This window comes from Erythrolamprus reginae, chromosome 2, assembly GCF_031021105.1.
Source record: "Erythrolamprus reginae isolate rEryReg1 chromosome 2, rEryReg1.hap1, whole genome shotgun sequence".
In the NCBI taxonomy this organism is placed as follows: Eukaryota; Metazoa; Chordata; class Lepidosauria; order Squamata; family Dipsadidae; genus Erythrolamprus; species Erythrolamprus reginae.
In genome coordinates, this window is record NC_091951.1 from 77375882 (window position 1) to 77397888 (window position 22007).

The window sequence follows — 22007 nt, forward strand, 5'->3', positions numbered from 1 at the left end:
TGTTCTTAATACATTTTATGGTACATCGTGACTGAAATGTGTGCCTTCTTCATATTTTGTTTCCTGATAAAATCCCATGTTTATGTTTCTTACCCAATGAGTTTAAAGGGTCATTCACCTCAAAGGTATAGAGAAAGATAACCAACAAATGTTCAATAAGCAGCTCTATTAGTGGTCTACCTTTCCCCCCACTCAGTACCACAGAAAATGAAATACAGTAAACATCTGGATTAAGAATGTATTCATGGAAGAAACTTTCAAATTGTAACACTTAAGTATCCACTAGAGGATGCTGTTTATTGCAGATCTAAGCTATTTGAATTAAAGTAACTTATCAACCATATGCAGTCTATTTTTGCATAGAAGTTACATATGGAAAAATACTAGACATCTTAGAGTGTATTTGAACATTTATTCTGTAGTTCTAAAAACATTTTTGGAATAGTTGCCACAAAAGTACTTTTTAGTTTTCTACAAGATCTTTCAGGCAAACAATCCTGATCATTTATAGCATTATTGGATATAATGCAAATATGTGAACATTTATAAGTTGTTTGATAATTTACCATTAAGTGTAATATAAACAGAAATCAATCACTCAGATGTAGTGGTAAATCTGCTGATCTATTCTAGTTCAATTATTTTTACAGTTCCTTTGTAGAAATGATTTTTTACCTTATAACCATGTCACTTTGTGACAGTTGCCAATCCCAGTTGCAGTTAGTAAGTGAATTAGCTAAAAGCTTGCCCACTGCAAACTTGCATTAAGTTCAATTATTACCAAGAAATGTCTTTTGTTTCCTAGGAAGTTAATATGTTCAAACTGAACAAGATCAGCCAAATGCTATCACCAGCTATGCCATCGTTTATATAGACCTAAGCAAGTTGGCATTTAATGAACAAAATATTTCCTGAGGCTGAGGAATTCTTGATCATGTTCACCAATTGTATGCATAAATTAACCAATAACAATAGTTAATAAGTACAAAGAAGCTACCCAGAGTGCCAATTTTTTAATGACTTGAAAAATCAGGAATTATTACAAGGAAAGTAAAGAATGTAAGGATGTTTTGTTTCTTGATTGATTGATTCTAATACAATTTGTAGATTTATTTATTTTCTTATAAAATAGCAGTAGAAATAGCACTTAGACTTATATATTGCTTCACAGAACTTTACAGCCATTTCTAAGCAGTTTACAGAGTCAGCATAGAGTCAGGTCCTCATTTTACTGATCTTGGAAGGATGGAAAGCTGAGTCAACCTTCAGCAGGTCAGGATCGAAAGGATCAAAACTCCTGGCAGTGAGCAAAGTTAGCCTGCAATGCTACATTTTCTTCATCTTTTACTCTAGTCTGCATTAACCCAATCCATAGTATGTTTGTGATTTTCCAGGATGCTTGAAACTTATTTCTGTTTATCTCCTTATTCAACATACAATTTGGTTCAAAAGGCCACTGCTTTAATGATTCCCATTTTATCGGGAAAACAAATGTTTGTACCCCTCTAACTTTTCCCCACGGCCTTTATCCTTCTTTAACTCTGTAGGTTACAGCACAATCCCAGTGCGATAGCTATTGCCAAACTGTCCTCATTTGTATTCATCTTAGGAAGATCAAGAGTTTTCTGACAATGAGAGCCATTATGCTGTATTTTTTCATCTATGCGGGTAGAGAGGTTGCAAAGTCAAAACTACCCTTTCCTTGTCAACGGATGTGAAGGGGCCCATTTCCCTCCTGAGCTGCAACAGGCAGTTGGATATAGCCCATGGTCATGAACAAAGAGTCACTAAAACAACTTGCAATATATCAGACCACACGATTGAAACTAAGTAAATAACAATCAGTTTGAAGAATAGGCTGTTAGGTGCGGAGTTTCTAATGAATCAAAACACATAAGGATCTTTACAGTTAAAGCAAGTTTCATCTGCAGCTCATTGGCACAGGGGTGGGTTCCTAATTACCTCACTGCTCGTTCATTTTGCCCATGCTCCATTCACCCGTGCTCACACCTTTCTTTATCCAATTTGGTTTTTGTCCACAACACTCAGTAGCTGGAATCGGCCTGAAACACAGCTGAGGAGCTGATCAGCTGTGCTTTGTGTGAAGGAATAAAGGTCAGTCAATCTGAGGGCAGATGGGAGGGCTCTTTTTCAAACAGCAGAGGAAACAACATCCAAACAGTTTAAAAAATTGTCAAAAATTCCAAAAAAAAGAAGATGGCAGTGCCCATGGACTGGCACTGACCGAACCGGGTCTGTGCCAGCATCCTGATGTCACCAGTGAGTCACTAGCAGTTTGGATGATCTGGTCCAAACTGCGAAGAACCCACCCCTGCATTGGCAGTATTGGTCTATTATGGCTCTCTTCAGAGTTGGAAGCATTCAGGTATTATTTATTAATATTTATTTATTTATTGGATTTGTATGCCACCCCTCTCCAAGAACTTGGGGCAGCTCACAACATATATAAAAACCATAGTAGTACAGTATATCTAATCCATTTAATGTAATTAAAAACTCTAAAAATTCTAAAATAATTTTAAACCAATTTATAATCACTTATTCCATAAAACACTCAAAAACACTCGATGGTCAGGGGGAAAGATCTAATGACCCCAGGCCTGGTGACAAAATGAGTCTTTAAACTTTTTCAGAAGACGAGAGTGGGGCCAGTGTGAATCTCCAGGGGGAGCTGATTCTAGAGGGCCAGGGGCCCCACAGAGAAGGCTCTTCCCCTAGGTCCCACCAGCCAGCTGGCGGGACCCTGAGGAGACCAACTCTGTGGGACCTGACCGGACACTGGGATTCATGTGGCAGAAGGTGGTCTTGGAGGTAATCTGGTCCTATGCCATGTAGGGCTTTATAGGTCATAACCAACACCTTGAATTGTGTCCAGAAACCAATCAGCAACCAATGCAGTCCACGAAGTGATGGTGAGATATGGGCATATCTTGGAAGGCCCAAAACCGCTTGCACGGCTGCATTTTGGATGACTGGAAGTTTCTGAACACTCTTCAAAGGTAGCCCCATGTAGAAAGCATTGCAGTAGTCGAATCTTGAGGCGATAAGGGCATGAGTGACTGTGAGCAAAGACTCCCTGTCCAAATAGGGCCACAACTGGTGCAGCATCCCCCTCCCTACAGCCGAAAGATGGTGTTCTAAAGTTAGCTGTGGATCGAGGAGGATACCCAAGTTGCGGACCCTCTCTGAGGGGGTCAGTAATTCCCCCACCCAGGGTAATTGATAGACAGATGGACATGTCCTTGGGAGGCAGTACCCACAGCCACTCCATCCTGTCTGAAATGAGCCTCCAGGCACAGGCACATTGCTTCCACTGCTTCACTGAGTGGACACGGGGTGGAAATGTACAACTGAGTATCATCAGCATACTGGTGGTAACTCACCCCATGCCCCTGGATGATTTCACCCAGCAGTTTCATGTAGATATTAAACAGTAGGGGGGAGAGGATCGACCCCTGAGGAACCCCACAAGGTTCCTAGGAATCGACCCTCTGGCCCCCCCACTAACACCAACTCTGACCGACCAAAGAGATAGGAGGAGAACCACCGTAAAACGGTGCCTCCCACTCCCAATCCCTCCAGTCGACGCAAAAGGATATCATGATCGATGGTATTGAAAGCTGCTGAAAGGTCAAGAAGCACCAGGACAGAAGATAAACTCCTGTCCCGGGCCTCCAGAGATCATCCATCAGCACAACCAAAGCAGTATCTGTGCTGTAGCTGGGTCTGAATCATGACTGTCGAGGGCCTAGATAGTCGGCTTGTTCCAAGGACCGCTGGAGCTGGAACAACGACACCTTCTCAACAACCTTCCCCATAAAGGGAAGGTTGGAGACAGGACTATAGTTATTAAATACATCTGGGTCCAAGGAAGGCGTCTTGAGGAGGGGGCACAGAGACCCCTCCCTCAGAGAAGCATTGGTAATCTTCTGGACCCAGTTCCGTGTCACCTCCCTGCTGGCTAAGACCAGCCAGGAGGGACACAGGTCCAGTAAACAGGTGGCGGAACTCACAGCTCCAATGGCCTTGTCCACTTCATCAGGTGTCACCAGGTCAAACTCCAAACAGGTGGACTAAGACGGGCCCCTGTCACCTTGACTGACTCATTGTCAACTCTGCTTTCCAGTTGGAGTCAAGATCAGTCCAGATCTGAGCAATTTTATCTGTGAAATGCTCAGCACTACCCTGCAAGGGTTTAGGGAGGGAGCAAGTCACCCTAAACAGGGCAGCTGGGCGGGATTCCACAGACACAATCATGCCGACATTGTATGCACGTCTTGTGGACCTGATCACCACTTTGTAAATCTTAATATGAGCTTAATATGTGTTTGTCTGATTCGGATCTGGTTTTCCTCCAATGCTTCTCTAGACTTCTCTTCTGGTGTTTCATTCCCCGGAGCTCCTCAGTAAGCCAAGGAGATCTCCAGGGTCTGTTGCCACATAGAGGTCGCAAAGTCGCAATTCGGTCTAGAGCCTCCATCGCAGCCGTATTCCAGGCTGCAGCAAGAGACTCTGCTGAACTGGGTACAAGCGAATCTGGCAAAACCTCAAGAGCCCTTTGAAAACCTTCTGGATCCATCAGGTGTCTGGGGCGGAACCTCCTAATCGGTTCTGCCTCCCTGCGGGGGAGGATTGGAGCCTTAAAATCAAGCCGCAATAGAAAATGATCTGACCATGACAAAGGCAACATCTCTAAGTCCCTTAATATCAGATCATTACTCAGCTGTCCTGAGAGGAAAACCATGTAGAGAGTGTGCCCCCTCTCATGGGTTGGGCCCTGAATTACTTGAGTCAGGTCCATGGTTGCCATGGCGGCCATGAACTCCTGCGCCAACCTGGAGAATTCACCGAGCGACAGCAGATTAAAATCCCCCAAGACAATAAGTCTGGGGGACTCCACCGCCAGCCTGGCTACCTCTTCGAGTAGCACAGGCAGGGCTGTTGACACGCAACTGGGAGGCAGGTACGTGAACAACAAGGTACGTTGTACCCCTAGGTCCAACCTCATAAAAAGGGACTCACAATCTGCAATTTCAGAGGCAGCTTGATGGTCTTCCTGGCTGTGATTGCCAGTCCTCCCGCCCTTCCCTGGGGTCATGGCTGGTGTCACACCTGGAACCCGGCTGGGCTCCAAGAGAGGAACTCCTCCCTCTGGGCCTAGCCAGGTCTCGGTCACACATGCCAGGTCTGAATTGAATCCATTCTATCCAAGTCTGGTTTTTTATGTTGATATTTGGGGTACAAAATTCCCTCTCTCCTTCTGTCACTTAATTCTTTTTATCTTATGATTTCCAATTTTACCAACTGTTAAGGCTTAATTTGATCATTTCAGCCACTTACCCCTTCCTCCTTTAAGATTACTTAAAACTCACTCATCACTTACTCAATGGACAAGGTAGCTTTTCTTCTGAATGGAAAAGTCATGATAGAATTTCCTCTTAATTGTTTGTTTGTTTGTTTGTTTATGATTGGATTTATCTGCCACCCAACTCCAATAGGACTCTGGGTGGCTTACAGTCATGAGAATAAATACCAACAATATAACAGACAAGAGCAAAAAATACAAAATACAAAAACAGTTTACAATACGTTATAACCGTAAAAAGCCATACATACACTCATTCCTTCATGGTCTCATGCCTGCCAGAAAAGCCAGGTCTTGGTGGCTTTCCTGAAGACCAGCAGGGTGGGGATAATACAAATCTCCAGAGGCAGTTGGTTCCAAAGCAACAGAGCTGCCACAGAGAAGGCCCTTCCCCAAGATCCCACCAGCTGACATTGTTTGGTGGACGGGACCTGGAGAAGGCCAACTCTAGGCCCTTATTGGTCGTAGGCAGGCAGGAGGTAGGAAGCGGTTCTGTAAATAGTTAATTTAAGATAATTGCCTAACCCCAGTGATCCATAACCCAATAATCTCATGATTGCAATAACGAAGGAGGTTGTCTCTGAAGATGGTCTCAAAGTTGCAACTTATCCAAATGTTTAAATGGGACAATTAAATGAGATCATAATCCTGAAAGGGCTGTCCAGACTGCCTATTTAATACAGTAATGGAGCCAATATCCTGGGAGAGGAGCGGCATATAAATCCAATATATACTGTAATTAGATAGATAGACGATGGATGGATGGATGGATGGATGGATGGATGGATGGATGGATAGATAATTGATGTTGGTGTTAACCTATAAAAGCCTAAGTGATTTAGGCTCTAGGAATTTAACAGGCAATTTTCCCTAATGCCATCCAACACACTAATAACTCCACGGGGGAGTCTGCCTGCCCCAGGTTTATCCGGTTTACAGTAGGGTAGTCAAAGGTAGATCAAAGGTAGAATGTCTCAGTGGAAGGGGGCCTGTTAAGGAAACTGCCTTCTAAAGGTAATATGCCTATTGACTTCCATGCCAGTTTGTTTTGAGATTAAAATTGAAAACATATCTGTTCGTGCAGCCACTTCAGAGTGCATTTATTGACGTGGTTCTCAACCTTTCTAAGACCCCTGAATATAGTTCCTATATATAGCTCTAATTCTCCCAACAGAGCTTTAAGCTGATTGGCAGGAAGATCAGAGGGACACCCCCACTGTAAATGCCTGATTGGTCGGATTGTAAAAATATGTCCCAAGGCGCCAGAATAGAAGCTTTAGTTCCTAACACCATGGGAGATTTGTCTTTTCCCATGGTCTTAGGCGACCCCTGTGAAAGGGTCATTTGATCCCCAAAGGGGTCCCTACCCCCAGGTTGAGAACCACTGCTTTATTGTTTGAATGTTTTTTAATGTGTATGAATTTAAGGATAGTTTGTCATACTGCTGGTTTATTTTAGATAGTCTTACTGTCCTTTTGTAAACTGTCCTTGGCCTTTCTGCGAAGAACAGTTTTATTTTATAAAATAAAATAATTAACCTCCCATTGGTCTATTGTTCTTGGTAGCTACTCTCTCCAATGAAGAGAATAGAATAGAATTTTATTGGCCAAATGTGATTGGACACACAAGGAATTTGTCTTGGTGCATATGCTCTCAACGTACATAAAAGAAAAAGATACATGTAGGTTTACTCACCTCCGACTGCCACTATTCCTACCACTTTAATTCTCTTCCAAGAATTGTTGCCTTAATTTCAGAAACTTTGGGAGGGGATTAAAAAAATATGGTGGGCTGTTTATCATTTAACTCCTCATGCTAGCCCTTCTCTTTTTCATCCTGTTTCTGCTTCCTTCTGGCTATATCTTCCATTTCCCATCTTTTATTTCAGTAGTAGGAACATCTCCAGCAATGTATCCTTTCAAAATTTCAGTATCGTATGAACTGACAACCTCAATTCTATCTTTAATAAATGGTTATTTTAATGCTCTTTTTCTTTACTCACCATTCTCCTGTTCTCTGCAGATTCGAGGCTGTTTGCACTAATATGGAAGGAATAAGATGATTTTTATCAGTCGCAGCCCTAACTGAGTTAGTTCAAGGGGCATCGTGACATCAGCACTTTTGGATTAAGCAAGTAAATGAAGAACTTAAAAGGGCCCCTCCAGAGTCCATTGGGATGAAATAGCCAGAGAGATTAGTATAGCAAAACTATGGGCTCAGAAGAATGGAATTCAATTATTTTATCTGAAGCAAATACATAGGTTTGAACACTTTTTTTTAAGAAGTCATACTTTCATATAAATGTAAATCCCCCACCCAATTAAATTGACTCCTGATAACTTCAAGGGCATACCCATATAACAGAATAAGAGTTGGAAAGGACTTTGAAGATATTCTAGACCAGTGATGGCAAACCTATGGCACAGGTGCCACAGGTGGCACGTGGAGCCATATTTGCTGGCATGCGAGCTGTTGGCCTAGCTCAGCTACAATGGGCATGTGTGGGCCAGCCAGCTAATTTTTGGCTTGCACAGAGGCTCTGGGAGGGCGGTTTTGGCTGTGCAATAGCGTGTATGTGCGCTCTTTCGGCACCCGAGGAAAGAAAGGTTGGCCATCACTGTTCTAGTCCATTCCTCTGCTCAAGCAGGAACCCCTATACCTGTGATGGTGAACAATTATGGAGAGCAATTATGGGCTGCTCTAAGTATGCCCATATTACTCCAACACTCCGCAGTCTGCATTGGTTGCCGATCAGTTTCTGGTCACAATTCAAAGTGTTGGTTATGACCTATAAAGTCCTTCATGGCACCAGACCAGAATATCTTCGGGACTGCCTCCTGCCGCACGAATCCCAGCGACCGGTTATGTCCCATAGAGTCGGCCTTCTTCGGGTCCCGTCGACTAAACAATGTCGTCTGGCGGGACACAGGGGAAGAGCCTTCTCTGTGGTGGCTCTGACCCTCTGGAACCAGCTCCCCCCTGAGATTAGGATTGCCCCCACCCTCCCTGCCTTTTGTAAACTCCTTAAAACCCACCTCTGTCATCAGGCATGGGGGAACTAAAACATCTCCCCCTTGCCCATGTTGTTTTGCCGTTTGATTGATTGACTGTGTGCCTGTTTTTTATATATATTGGGATTGTTTTATGAATTTTTTAACTTAAAATTGTAATTAGATTGGTGGGCATTGGATTTGTTACTATGTACTGTTTTTATTATTGTTGTGAGCCGCCCCGAGTTTGCGGAGAGGGGCGGCATATAAATCCAATAAATCTAATCTAATCTAATCGTGCCAGAGGTGGCACGCAGAGTCCTCTCTGTGGGTATGCGAGCCATTGCTACATTTCAGCTCTGTCGTGTGTGCACCTGAAATGGCCTGAATATGGTCCTGAAAATGGCCCGAAAAATAGCCAAAAATCAGTGCCTTCTCTTTCATGGTGCCTGCCAAAAATGCCAGTGTTCCAGGGGTGGGTTCTAAATTTTTTTTACTACTAGTTCTATGGGGATGGCTTATTTTTTGGGTGTGGCTTGATGATCATATGGTGGGCGTGGCTTCATGATCATGTGACTGGGTGGCGTGGCTTGGTGTTCATGTGACTGGGTGGGTGTGGCCAACGTGACATCACTCACATCAAGGGTTAGGATGCCTGGCCTCAAAGGCCTCAACAAGATACAATTTCACTGTTTATTTATTTACTACGACTGAACATCCAAAATATTTGTTTGATTGATTTCTAGGCCGCCCTTCTCCTGAGACTCAGGGCAGCTTACAACATAAGTAAATACATTAAAAAGCACGTCAGAAATTTAAATTTAAACTAACATACAATTCTAAAACCCAATAAACATATTAAAATCCCCTATCAAACCCGAATCATAAAACATGCAAACTCATTCATCCATCTCTCTCTCAAAAAATGGAGCAACTTATCCAGGCTCAACAGCCCCAGGCCTGCCGGCATATGTGCATTTTCAACGCCTTCCAGAAGACCGGGAGAGTGGGAGCGGAGAGAATGTCTGAGGGGGGTCCATTCCATAGGGCTGGGGCTGCCACAGAGAAAGCTCTTCTCCTAGGGTCCGCCAGCCGACATTGTTTAGCTGACGGGACCTGGAGAAGGCCAATTCTCTGGGATACATGATGCAGGAGATGGTCCCATAGGTAATCTGGTCCTAAGCCATGTAGGGCTTAATAGGTCATAACAAACACTTTAAATTGTGTTTCTAGACTAATCAGTAGCCATTGCAGCCTGTGGAGTGTTGATGACACATGGGCATACCTAGGAATATACTATTTAATCCTATGTTGTTTCTTTATCCCCCCCTTCTCCCTCCCTCCCTCTTTCTTTCTTTCTTTCTTTCTGTCTTTCTTTCTGTCATGTCACTGTGACATCACCAGCAGGTTACTACCAGTTCGGGCAAACCTGTCCAAACCAGGAGGAACCCACCTCTTCAGTGTTCCCTCCTGAGATCAACCCTGATCCTTTTGGTTTTTTGGAAGGCTTTGAAGATGGTGCTTACTCCTGGGCTTTGGGAACAGCATGTTAGAGGAACCTAGTATGTTTGTGTTTTGTATTGTTATGTGGTACTCAATTATTACATTATTTGTAATTGTACCTTTCTTTTATTTGCAAGGGTGTTATTACGTTGTCCCCTCCCCTGTGAGCTGGTAGTTAGCTGCCTAAAGTAATTTATTTAAGAGGGTCAGTCATATACATTTTCTAAATCAATTGATCAATCAATCAATCATCAGTCAGTTAATCAAATACTAGTAAATTCAAAATCTGTTTGCTTTGCAGAGCATTCGTGATTAATTAGAAGCCATCACCTAGCTAAGTGGGAGAGAGAGAGAGAGAGAGAGAGAGAGAGAGATTGTCTTTGTAGTCCATCCTATTATGTGAAAGCTTTTATGGGGGTAAATAGGTAGCCTCAGTGAATAATGAATGAAGACTATTGTTTCTCTCTTTTGTGTTGGAATTAAAGTCCAATCATGGCATGGTATGAAGGTGTCTCTTGCTGCATTCATGGTGTTTATTGCTTATATACAGTTTTCCCAGCAGCAAAAGGTAGGAACGATTTTTCATCGGTGAATTCCCCCCCCCCCTCTTCAGTCTCACTACCACCAACCGTCTTGTTATTCAACCTAGATGATATCATGTACCATTCAGGGAAGGTGTCTTAGATTATTCTGGGCATGTGATCTCATGTAGGCATGAGGGGCCCACTTAGGGCAGGGAGTTTTCTCTCACAGACACCCCCTACATTTTTGACTATGTTAAACGAAATATTTGCTGTACATATTCAGTATCCTTTCCTGAGTGTCTCCCTATTATAGATTTATCTATACATTTTCTAAATGAAATTATGTGTGTAAGAATGCTGTTTGCATGAATGTTTGAGTTGCTTTTGTGGAGTTGGTGTAAGTTTCATGTGTGTAAACAGATATCTACCATTCTGCCTGTCTCAGTATAACTACGAATTTTTGGAAGATTGAAGAGAAGGTTCCGAGAAAGAAATCTTGACAGGTGGGTAGGGATAGAATTTATGAAACTAGTATGCGTGTTTCCTAGAATATATGACACAAAGTATGGCAATTTGTTGATTATAAGACAGTTGCTAGTCAAAAACCCTTATACAGTGGTACCTCTACCTAAGAACGCCTCTACTTACGAAGTTTTCTAGATAAGAACCGGGTGTTCAAGATTTTTTTGCCTCTTCTCAAGAATCATTTTCCATCTTGTTTGAAACTGTAACCGGAAAAGGCAGGGAGAAGCCTCCATAGGGCCTTTCTAGGAACCTCCTGGGAGGAAACAGGACCAGAAAAGGTGGGGATAAGCCTCCATGGGGCCTCTCTAGGAATCTCCTGGAGGAAACAGGGCCTCTACCCTCCCTGTGGTTTCCCCAGTCGCACACATTATTTCCTTTTACATTGATTCCTATGGGAAAAATTCTTCTTACAAACCTTTCTACTTAAGAACCTGGTCACGGAACGAATTTAGTTCATAAGTAGAGGTACCACTGTACTCTAAAATGGCTTCAGTTGTTTCATGTATACAGTGGAGGGGATAAGCTTTGTTGTTAAATTTAATTGTAGTTAAGACTTGTGAACTATCTGAATGAACAAATGCTCATTGAAAACAGTGAGGGTTTAAGGATTTGGGGGGGGGGAGCATGAGAAGATGGCTTATGCTATAATTCTGGCAGGCAGGTTCATAAATGTGGCACATAGAAAGGAAGGGAAGAAAATGAAAGACTTTTAAGGAGCAGGAAAACTTTAGATTACAGAAGCTGATACAGATAGATGGACCAAAAAGAATAATGAGGGCTACATTAGATATAGAGAAAGAAGGAACAATGGATATGTTCAAAGATCTTGAAAGCAGACATGGTTTCCAATATAGGAAGATAAAACTTATTATTTTATAGCAAATCGCCTTCCATTCTCAGAACAAATTACAATACTGCTTACAGCATTAATAATAACATCTGCCAACTTATCTCACCTCATCTACATGGATGATCTGAAAGCCTTGTGGAAAAACACCATCTGAAATAGATACACTGTACAGCCAAATTACTAGAGTGGAGTTTGGGCTGAACAAAGGTGCCACCCTCAATTGGGAGAAATAGTGAAAATAGAATGAATCAAGATGACCAATGGAAATAACAAGAAGAGTCTGGATGAGTTATTGATGATCAAATAGTGAATGTTTAATCACTGCAACCATATGGGCATCCTTCAAGCTCACAAATCAAGCATATTGAAGTAAAGAAGGTTAGAAGTGAATTCATTGTGAGAGTAAAGAATATCTTAATGTCTAAATTCAGTGGAGGAAACGGCAAGGAATGACTGGAATGGCTCAAGGCAATTCATTCCTTGGGCCATTCCAGTCATTAGACACACAATTGGAACAGTGATCTGGCATCAAGCAGAACTAAAAGCTCTGGATAGGAAAACCAGGAAAATAATGGCAATGAATTAACTTCACTGACTTACTTACAAAAGAGCACAGCTGGATGCAGAATGTTGCAAATAGACCAGACAGTTGATGGAGACAGGGAGAGCCTTGGAAGAATATTTGAAGGACAGTTTTGATTGGATTGGATTGGATTTGTATGCTGCCCCTCTCCGTAGACTCGGGGTGGCTAACAACAGTAGTAAACAGCATATGACAATCCAATATAAACAGTTAAAAGCCCCTATTGTAAAACCAATCATACATACAGACATACCATGCATAAAATTGTAAAGGCCTAGGGGGAAAGAGTATCTCAATTCCCCCATGCCTGGCGCAGAGGTGGGTTTTAAGAAGCTTACGAAAGGCAAGGAGGGTGGGAGCAATTCTAATCTCTGGTGGGAGTTGGTTCCAGAGGGTCGGGGCCACCACAGAGAAGGCTCTTCCCCTGGGTCTCGCCAAGCGACATTGTTTAGTTGACGGGACCCGGAGAAGACCCACTCTGTGGGACCTAACTGGTCGCTGGGATTCGTGCAGCAGAAGGCGGTCCCTGAGATAGTCTGGTCCGGTGCCATGAAAGGCTTTTTAGGTTATAACCAACACTTTGAATTGTGACCAGAAACTGATCGGCAACCAGTACAGACTGCGGAGTGTTGGTGTAACATGGGCATATTTGGGAAAGCTCATGATGGCTCTCGCAGCTGCATTCTGCATGACCTGAAGTTTCCAAACACTTTTCAAAGGTAGCCCCATGTAGAGAGCAGTGAAGAAGATGTAGTAAAGGCTAGTAGACCATGGAGACTAACTGAGTACTAGAGACACAAAACTGACCCACAAAGAAAGACCCAAATGAAGAACAGAAAAGAGACATAGCAAAGCAAAGTATTTTATGCCCAGCACATGGGTGGCAGGGCATTGGGAGGTGGGGGGTGAAACCAGCAAAGTAGATAATAGCAGGACCTGGCAACATACTGAACGTTCCTCTCCCAAAAGTATCCTGGAGTTCTGCAAAATGAGTAGAAGAAAGCAAAATAAAGATAAATGCAGTATATTTTTTTCTATCTGGAAAGATGAAATCATTTGGAAAAAACCTATAAATGGCAGGAAGTAGAGATTTTGTCCCTCCCTCCTGTGCCCTTCCTCTCTCTCATAATATACCAAACAGTTTTGAACTTGTTTCATATGTAGATGGAAGATTATCAAGAAATATTACTGCCATAGGCAAGGGTGGAAGAAAGAAGTAGAATACAAACAATTTTCATGTTATCAAGAAAGCAAACAGAGGTGGGTCCCATTTGGATCGATTCTATGGAACTGGTAGTTACTTGGTGGCCTGCCACACCCCCAAGCCCGTGCTTTTGGTGGTGCCATAGGCAGCGCCATCTTGTTTTTGGCTTCTGCACCTGCATAGAAGCTGGGTTTTTAGCACTGTGTATGAACGCGCCCCCAAGCAGTGCATCAAGAAGCAAACTGGCAGCTAGGAAAATCAGAAACTATCCCTGAAAGCAACACAGATGACCTTGTGAGGTCATCAGAAGTTTAGCATGACTTGAATATTACATAATATTAGGACTTGGGTTGATCTACTGAGACAAGACAAGAGATATTGATACAGGTTTTTTAAAAGGCTGGATTCAAATTTATAGAGGGATTGAATCTGGCTCTCAAATTGGGTTTTTAGGCTCAGAAACACTATGTTTTTGACTCCCCCCCCCCAGTGGGCAGCAGTGGGAAACAACCACAATTTTTGTGCTTTTCATGCGGATCTGAATTATCCTGCTTGTATGGCCCTTGGATGTGATAGACTTGACATGACCCTTGGCATCTGAGGTATAGAGGCCTGGATTAGGGGGAGCTTCCATCTCCTGATTTTTTATTTGCTACCACCACACATTCCTCAGAGAGGAAATCTCTCTCTCTCTCTCTCTCTCTCTCTCTCTCTCTCTCTCTCTTTCTCTCTCTCCTCCTCCTCCTTTTTTCAAGGTGGAATATACAAGTAATTTTTGGCAATGCATTGTGCTGCTTAATCTGTGAATGAAATGTTTGAGATAGGTGGTATTGTACATTGCCTCAGAATGCATGCCATAAAACAGGAATCCCAACAGGAAGGCCAATTATTATTGAATTAGCAGCAAAGTGAGCCTACTCCTTCAAAAGTAAACATCGGTCTAGTTTCTCATACGGAAATATCTTTTCCAATCCATTGCTGCAAGAAAACACCTTCCTGTCGGTGTTATTATTTTAAACAGTAGTTTTTCTTTCCAAACTCCTTCTTTCTATACTTGTTAATTCCAGGCCTACCGTCTCTATCTCTTCCTTTGCATTGTGTGAATGACAGACTAATAATCTCCCCAGGCCCATGCTGAGCCCAGTAGCAGGTGTCCTAGTACCCACGCTGCGTGCCACCTTCTGAAATTTATCAAGCATCTTCCTTCAACAATGATTTATTATTGGCATAATTTGACTTGATACAATGAGCTGGCGAACATATTTCTGTACTTGGGTGACAGGCATTTGATGGCTCTCTAGGCTTCTACTTTATTTAGTTTTGAACCTCATATGATTTGGTTACATTTCTGCCTCCCCCCACCGCCCCCACCGCCACCTCCTCCCCATCTTTCTATCCTCCCCACCCAACCTTTTCTCATTTTGTTTTGTTTTGTATGAGTGTGTGTTTCGCGTAACCCTGGGCCAGCTGACAGCGCTTGTAAAAACCAGAAGTCGATCTCGCAGTGGCTTTTCACCATTAATCAAGCTGCCTGGAATTGGAAAGTAACACTGACAGGCTTTTATCTTGGAGAGAAGGAGGATGGCAGATGTATTTTATGGTGGATGAGCCTTCACGGCTTCTATTAGGCTAGGACTTCAGTGGTACAAGGTGGTGGTTTGAGAGGGGGAGGGGGGAGGGAAGGAAAAAGAGGGAGGTGGAGGTTTGGAAAGGGGGGGGAGCCTGGGGGGCTGGGGGGGGGGCGAGCCAGACAGGAGAAGCTGGGAGAGGCCTACAGATAAATAGATCCGTCAGTCAGGCAGTGTGAAGGTCTCTAGGCGGCCAGCCATTGTAGGTGACAGAAAAGGCAATCAAAGACAAAACAAATCAAAAGGTACATCTTATCAGCAGCAGGCCAGCTGGACTTCCACAGCACTCACAGGCCCTGCGGAGGGCAGGAGAAATTAATCGTGCTGTCGAGGCCAGAGAAATTGTCGCCGCTGAAGGTCCAAGTTCAGACTAGCAGAGGTGGCCAGCATTAAAGGAGAAAGAAGAAGCGGGATGGGCGGGAGGGGCGAGAATGAGAGGAGCGCGAAGGCAAGCAGGCAGCCCCACCACCGTCTTTCTCTCTTTCCCTCCTCAACCCCCCCTTGCGCCCCCCCCCCCGTTGCTTCGGTCTCCTGACAAGTGCATTCATCGTGAGATGATAGCTGGGCACCTATGATTGGTACCTTTAATAATATAGCCCTCGCTCAGCTGTCACCCTGAAAGAACAATTTTTCCTCCCGCTTTCCTCGATGCAAAGATACATTCATAATGAGAAGGGTGACAGAAAGTGGGAGCGCAGCGAGCCAAGGAAAGTTTGGAAGAACATTAATCAAAAAGTGAAGCCGGAGGTGATGGTAGCGCCGGGGAGTGACGGCACCATCAGGACGTGGTGTGAGCGAGAGGTGCCTGGGTGCCTGCTGGTGGACCTTCGGGCTTCAGCTTCCTGTCATGTTTGGGCCACCTCACACTGATGATCCGCTGGTAGGGAGGAAGGAGTGATGGGTCCCCTTCCACTTCTTGAATGTGTATCAACTTTGCAAACTTCATTTTTCTTCTGTCCGGAGAGGCAGTTATCCAAAACCATCTAAGAAATACTTGGCAGAGGAGCAGATTATGCAGTAGGTCCTCAATTTGTGATGCGGACTCTGACCATAAGACCATTCTTTTCTCTTCGGCTTCTTTTTCTCTCATTCATGATGATGACTGAGCAATATCCTGCAAGAAAGAATGCCATCTCTTCAACATCCGTGCCTTGCTTCCTCTTGGCAAATGTTATTCAATAAATGCAACGGAGAACGATGGCAGGAACTGGGCATGGCCAGTCTGGCAAAGAGAAGGACCAGGGGTGACATGATAGCAGTGTTCCAATATTTGAGGGGCTGCCACGGAGAGGAGGGGGGTCAGACTGTTTTCCCAGGCACCAGAAAAGCAGACAAAGAATAATAGATTTCTGAAGCTTCATTTCCATTGAAAGTGCTACTTTTGGTGAAAAATAGTTTGTCATTTAGGGCATGGGTTTGTTTAATAGTTAGGAAAGCTCATATTTTGTTGCATTTTTATTGTTAACTGGATTGAGTGTTCCACTGATAGAAAGACAGTCTCTATCTATATCTATCTGTCTGTCTGTCTGTCTGTCTATCTTTCTATCATCTATCTATCTATCTATCTATCTATCTATCTATCTATCTATCTATCTATCATCTATCTATCTATCTATCTATCTATCTATCTATCTATCTTTCTTTCTTTCTTTCTATTTATCTATCTACCTATCTACCTATCTACCTATCTACCTATCTATCTATCTACAGGTAGTCCTTGACTAATAGCAACTAGCCCAACATTTATGTGTCTAAATGAGTCATTCATTGAGTTTTGCCTCATTTAATGATCTTTCTTGCCACAGTGGTTAAGTGAATCACTGCAGTTGTTACGTTAGTAATCCGATTGTTAAGTGAATCTGCTTCCCCATTGACTTTGCTTATCAGAAAGTCGCAAAAGTTGATCACATGGCCCTGGGACATGATAACTGTCATAAATTTAAGTTTAAGTTTTATTATATTTGTATGCCACCCCTCTCCTAAGACTGAACAGTGGCCAAGCATCTGAGTTTTGATCACATAACCATGGGGATGCTGTAGAGGTGGGTTCCTCCCGGTTTGGACCGGTTCTATAGAAACAGTAGTAACTTGGCGGCTTGCGTCGCTAGAACCGACAGCAACCCAGGCCTGCCAGACCCCCGAACTGGCTCTTTCAGCGGAGCCTGTGACCGTGCCGTCGTCTTAATGGTGGAAGCAGTAATTTGTATGGAGATGATGGTTGTATTTGTCTACTTGGACTTTCAAGTCACTTTTTACAGACTTTTTTTAAAATCAAAGGCTCTTAAGTTAACAATGATTGTGGGATAAGAGACATTGTCCTTTTATCGATTGCTAACTGGTGAAAATATAAAGCAATGCACGGAAGTGAAAAAGCAAAGTTCTCAGTAGAAGCATGAAGAAATAAAGGATCTATGCTAGGACCAGTGATTTTTAAGTTAATTATAAATTTTGTTGATTTAGGGATATGCAATTAATGAGTTTACAGATGATACCAAACTGTCTGGAGAAGAGCAAACTAAAAATGTTTCTCGGGCACTCCAGAAAGCTTGTTTTAAAATGGATGAACAAGCAATCAAACCTACTACAATTCAGTTTTAAGGTTTGAATTTAAGGTATATTGCACATGGGCAAAACTCTCAAACTTCATTTATATCGTGACGCGGTTTGAAATTGGGGAAAATATTTGGAGGTTATAACTGGACAATTTAGTGAATATGTTGATCCAATGTACAGCATTGTGAAAAAGCAAATCCTGTTGTTAGGTATCATTTGGAAGGAAACGGGAATCTGACTGCCAATATTGCAGGAGTCTCTATAGTACAGCTGCATCTAGAAAACGTGGTTCCGTTTTCCTCATCTCATTTGAAAGGATATTAACATATATGGAAATATTGCTGAAGAAAGCAACAGAAAATGATCCAGAGGCTTGGATATTTCTTCTATGAGAAACAACTAGAAAGTCAACAGTTCTTCAGGCTTCAAAAATGATTGATTTAGGGGGTGAGACAACGTGACTGAGCTGTGTAAGCACACCTCATATGGGGGAAATGGGCAGAACAAGTGGTTTTGTTTCCCTTGGAGATAATAGGACCAGAGCTCATTCTGTGAAGATGATTGGAAGATTTTAAAGGGGGAAAGCTTACTTCTTCTTGTAGGGCTTAATTAGCCTAAGGCAGGAGTAGGCAAAGTTGGCTCTTCTATGACATGTGGACTTCAACTCCCAGAATTCCTGCGCTAGCATGATTGGCTCAGGAATTCTGGGAGTTGAAGTCCACAAGTCATAGAAGAGCCAACTTTGCCTACCATTGGCCCAAGGGATTCATTATCATGAGATAGATGATCGCTAACCTAGACAGCTTTAAAAGAGTAATGGATTTATGGAAAATACTTTGAGTTAAAGTTTCACTGCTACTACTACTAGGTGGAAGTATGGATTCATGCATTCACCCCAGTTGCAGGAATAATAATAATTATTATTATTTATTAGATTTGTATTTGTATTTGAAGACTTGGGGCGGCTCACAACAATAAAAACAGTACAAATCCAATATTTAAAAGAATTTAAACCCCTCCATATAAAAAGCAATCATACATCTCACACAAACCATGCATAAAACAAAAACGGTCAAGGGGAATCAATTTCCCCATGCTTGACGACAGAGGTGGGTTTTAAGGAGTTTGTGAAAGGCAAGGAGGGTGGGGGCAATCCTAATCTCTGGGGGGAGTTGTTTCCAGAGGGTCTGGGCCGCCACAGAGAAGGCTCTTCCCCTGGGTTCCGCCAGACAACATTGTTTCGTCGACGAGACCTGGAGAAGGCCAACTCTGTGGGACCTAACCAGTCGCTGGGATTCGTGCGGAAGAAGGCGGTCCCGGAGATATTCCGGTCCGATGCCATGAAGGACTTTATAGGTCATAACCAACACTTTGAATTGTGACCGGAAACTGATCAGCAACCAATACAGACTGCGGAGTGTTGGAGTAACATGGGCATATGAACACGCTAGAGATATCTGGTTGTTAAAATGTATTTGAATATAGATCCGGGGTGGCGCAGTGATTAGAGTGCAGCATTGCAGGCTACTTCAGCTAACTGCTAGCTGTAGTTCAGCGGTTCAAATATCATCACTGGCTCAAGGTTGACTCAGCCTTCTATCCTTCTGAGATGGGTAAAATGAGGACCCAGATTGTTGGGGGCAATATGCTGATTCTGTAAACCGTTTAGAGAGGGCTGTAAAAGCACTATGAAGCGATATATAAGTCTAAATGCTATTGCTAATGGTATAAGTAGCTCAGGTTGGTAATTGGGCTGTTGGGCTGAGCTCCGAGCTCAGCAATGTCGTTGTCTCCTTGAATGGTTATGAAACATTTGCAACCACATTACCAAGCTCAGACCAAATTATCAAAGGACCAAAATCCGGTTGTCCATTGTGAAAAATCAAATGATGCCCTGACCTAATCCAGAAAGACTATTATGATTTTATCATTCTCACATCTGGTCAAGGTGAAGCACAGCCCTGTAGAATTGTGCCTTTCTAGGGCTCATCATTTATAGTGGTGGTTGTGGTGGGAAGCAATGCCCATCAACTCTTTCACTGATTTAGGGGAAACATAGATCACAATTCAGTGATTAATATGTAGAAATTACTGCCACTAAGCTTTAAGATCTCACTTAGAATAACAGTGCAAAAGCCCTTAAAGTGTTTAGTTTGACCATGTGCCTTCATTTTCCCGTTACAATTCAGTCATCTCTCTAATAGATCTCTAATAGATCCCAAAGAGTAGTTACAGTCCTTTTGTAAGGCATAATAAACATGTATTATTTGAAGTGCTACATAACAGCATTATAAACTTAGTTGTTCATATTATTTAAAACAGACTAATATGCTTCTATTATGTATATTTTTGTTCTTAATTAAGAAGGGTTTTTTTCAGAAAAAACAATAACCTTAATTAACAACAGCAGGTGCATTATTATTTTTTGAATCTTCAGCTAAAGACTCTACTATTCCTCTGAGAGTCTGAAGTTTTAGTATTTTACATGTACAGTACTGTTCATTTTCATAGGCACAATGTGATTCCTTGGTTTCGGTTTATGATGAGCAAACTTAGCTATTATGGTCTAATCCAGTGGTTCTCAACCTTGAGGTCGGGACCCCTGTGGGGGTCGAACGACCATTTCACAGGGGTCGCCTAAGACCATGGGAAAAGACAAATTTCCAATGGTGATAGCAACTAAAGCTTCTATTCTGGCATCTCGGAACATACTTTTACAATCCAACCAATCAGGCGTTTACAGCGGGGTGTCCCTCTGACCTCTTGCCAATCAGCTTAAAGATCTGTTGGAAGAATTGGCGCTAGACTTATAGTTGGGGGTCACTACAAGATGAGGAACTGTATTAAGGGGTCGTGGCATTAGAAAGGTTGAGAACCACTGGTCTAATCAATCATATTTTGTAACACATGATTCAGACAAGGGCTTGTTTAACAACCAATAATTCAATCATGGTTTAGTACGTTTGAGCCATAGAGCTCTGATAGGAAAATTCTATTTTTGCATCTTCAGATTATTAACCTGATGGTTATGGAGAATATGAATGGAGATATAGATGATAGATAGATAGATAGATAGATAGATAGATAGATAGATAGATAGATAGATAGATAGATAGATAGATAGATAGATAGAGGCAGGCAGGGAGGCAGGCAGGCAGGCAGGCAGATATTTTCGACTACTGTAATGCTCTCTACATGGGGCTACCTTTGAAAAGTGTTCGGAAACTTCAGATCGTGCAGAATGCAGCTGCGAGAGCAGTCATGGGTTTACCTAGGTATGCCCATGTTTCGCCACCACTCCGCAGTCTGCATTGGTTGCCGATCAATTTCCGGTCACAATTCAAAGTGTTGGTTATGACCTTTAAAGCCCTTCATGGCATTGGACCAGAATACCTCCGAGACCGCCTCCTGCCGCACGAATCCCAGCGACCGATTAGGTCCCACAGAGTGGGCCTTCTCCGGGTCCCGTCAACTAAACAATGTCGGTTGGCGGGCCCCAGGGGAAGAGCCTTCTCTGTGGCGGCCCCGACTCTCTGGAACCAACTCCCCCCGGAGATTAGAACTGCCCCTACTCTCCCTGCCTTCCGTAAAGTTCTTAAAACCCACCTCTGTCGTCAGGCATGGGGGAACTGAAACATCTCCCCCGGGCATGTACAATTTATGTATGGTATGTTTGTGTGTGTGCTTGTTAGTATGTTGGGGTTCTTTTTAAATTTTTTTAAATATTTAAATTTATTTGGATTTGTTACGATTTGTTTATGCCTTGTTGTGAGCCTCCCCGAGTCCGCGGAGAGGGGCGGCATACAAATCTAAATAATAAATAAAATAATTTAAAAAAAAATATATCTACAGGTATTTAGAAATGGGTGGCATATGTAATATCTAAATTTAATTATGCAAATAAATTCTGAAGAAGACTACTTACTATTCAAACCATTCTTTTGGAATATACAGTATTGAGAAGAAAAAAGGAAACATACTTACCCTTCAAAAATCACTATACTGTATACTTTTTAAAACTTAATATTTTTATTGATTTTTAAAAAAATGTGAACACACACACACACACAACATAAAACAGTTACTCTGTGAGTAGTGCCCACCACCATACAAGCATTCACACCCCACCACAAATTGGGGGTGTTTCTTGTATACTGTATACCATTTATTGTATATACCACTATACTGTATACTGAAAAAAAACCCTTTCAAATATACATATTCATTTAGAATTCAGTCCCATAATTACCATAGAAGTTAG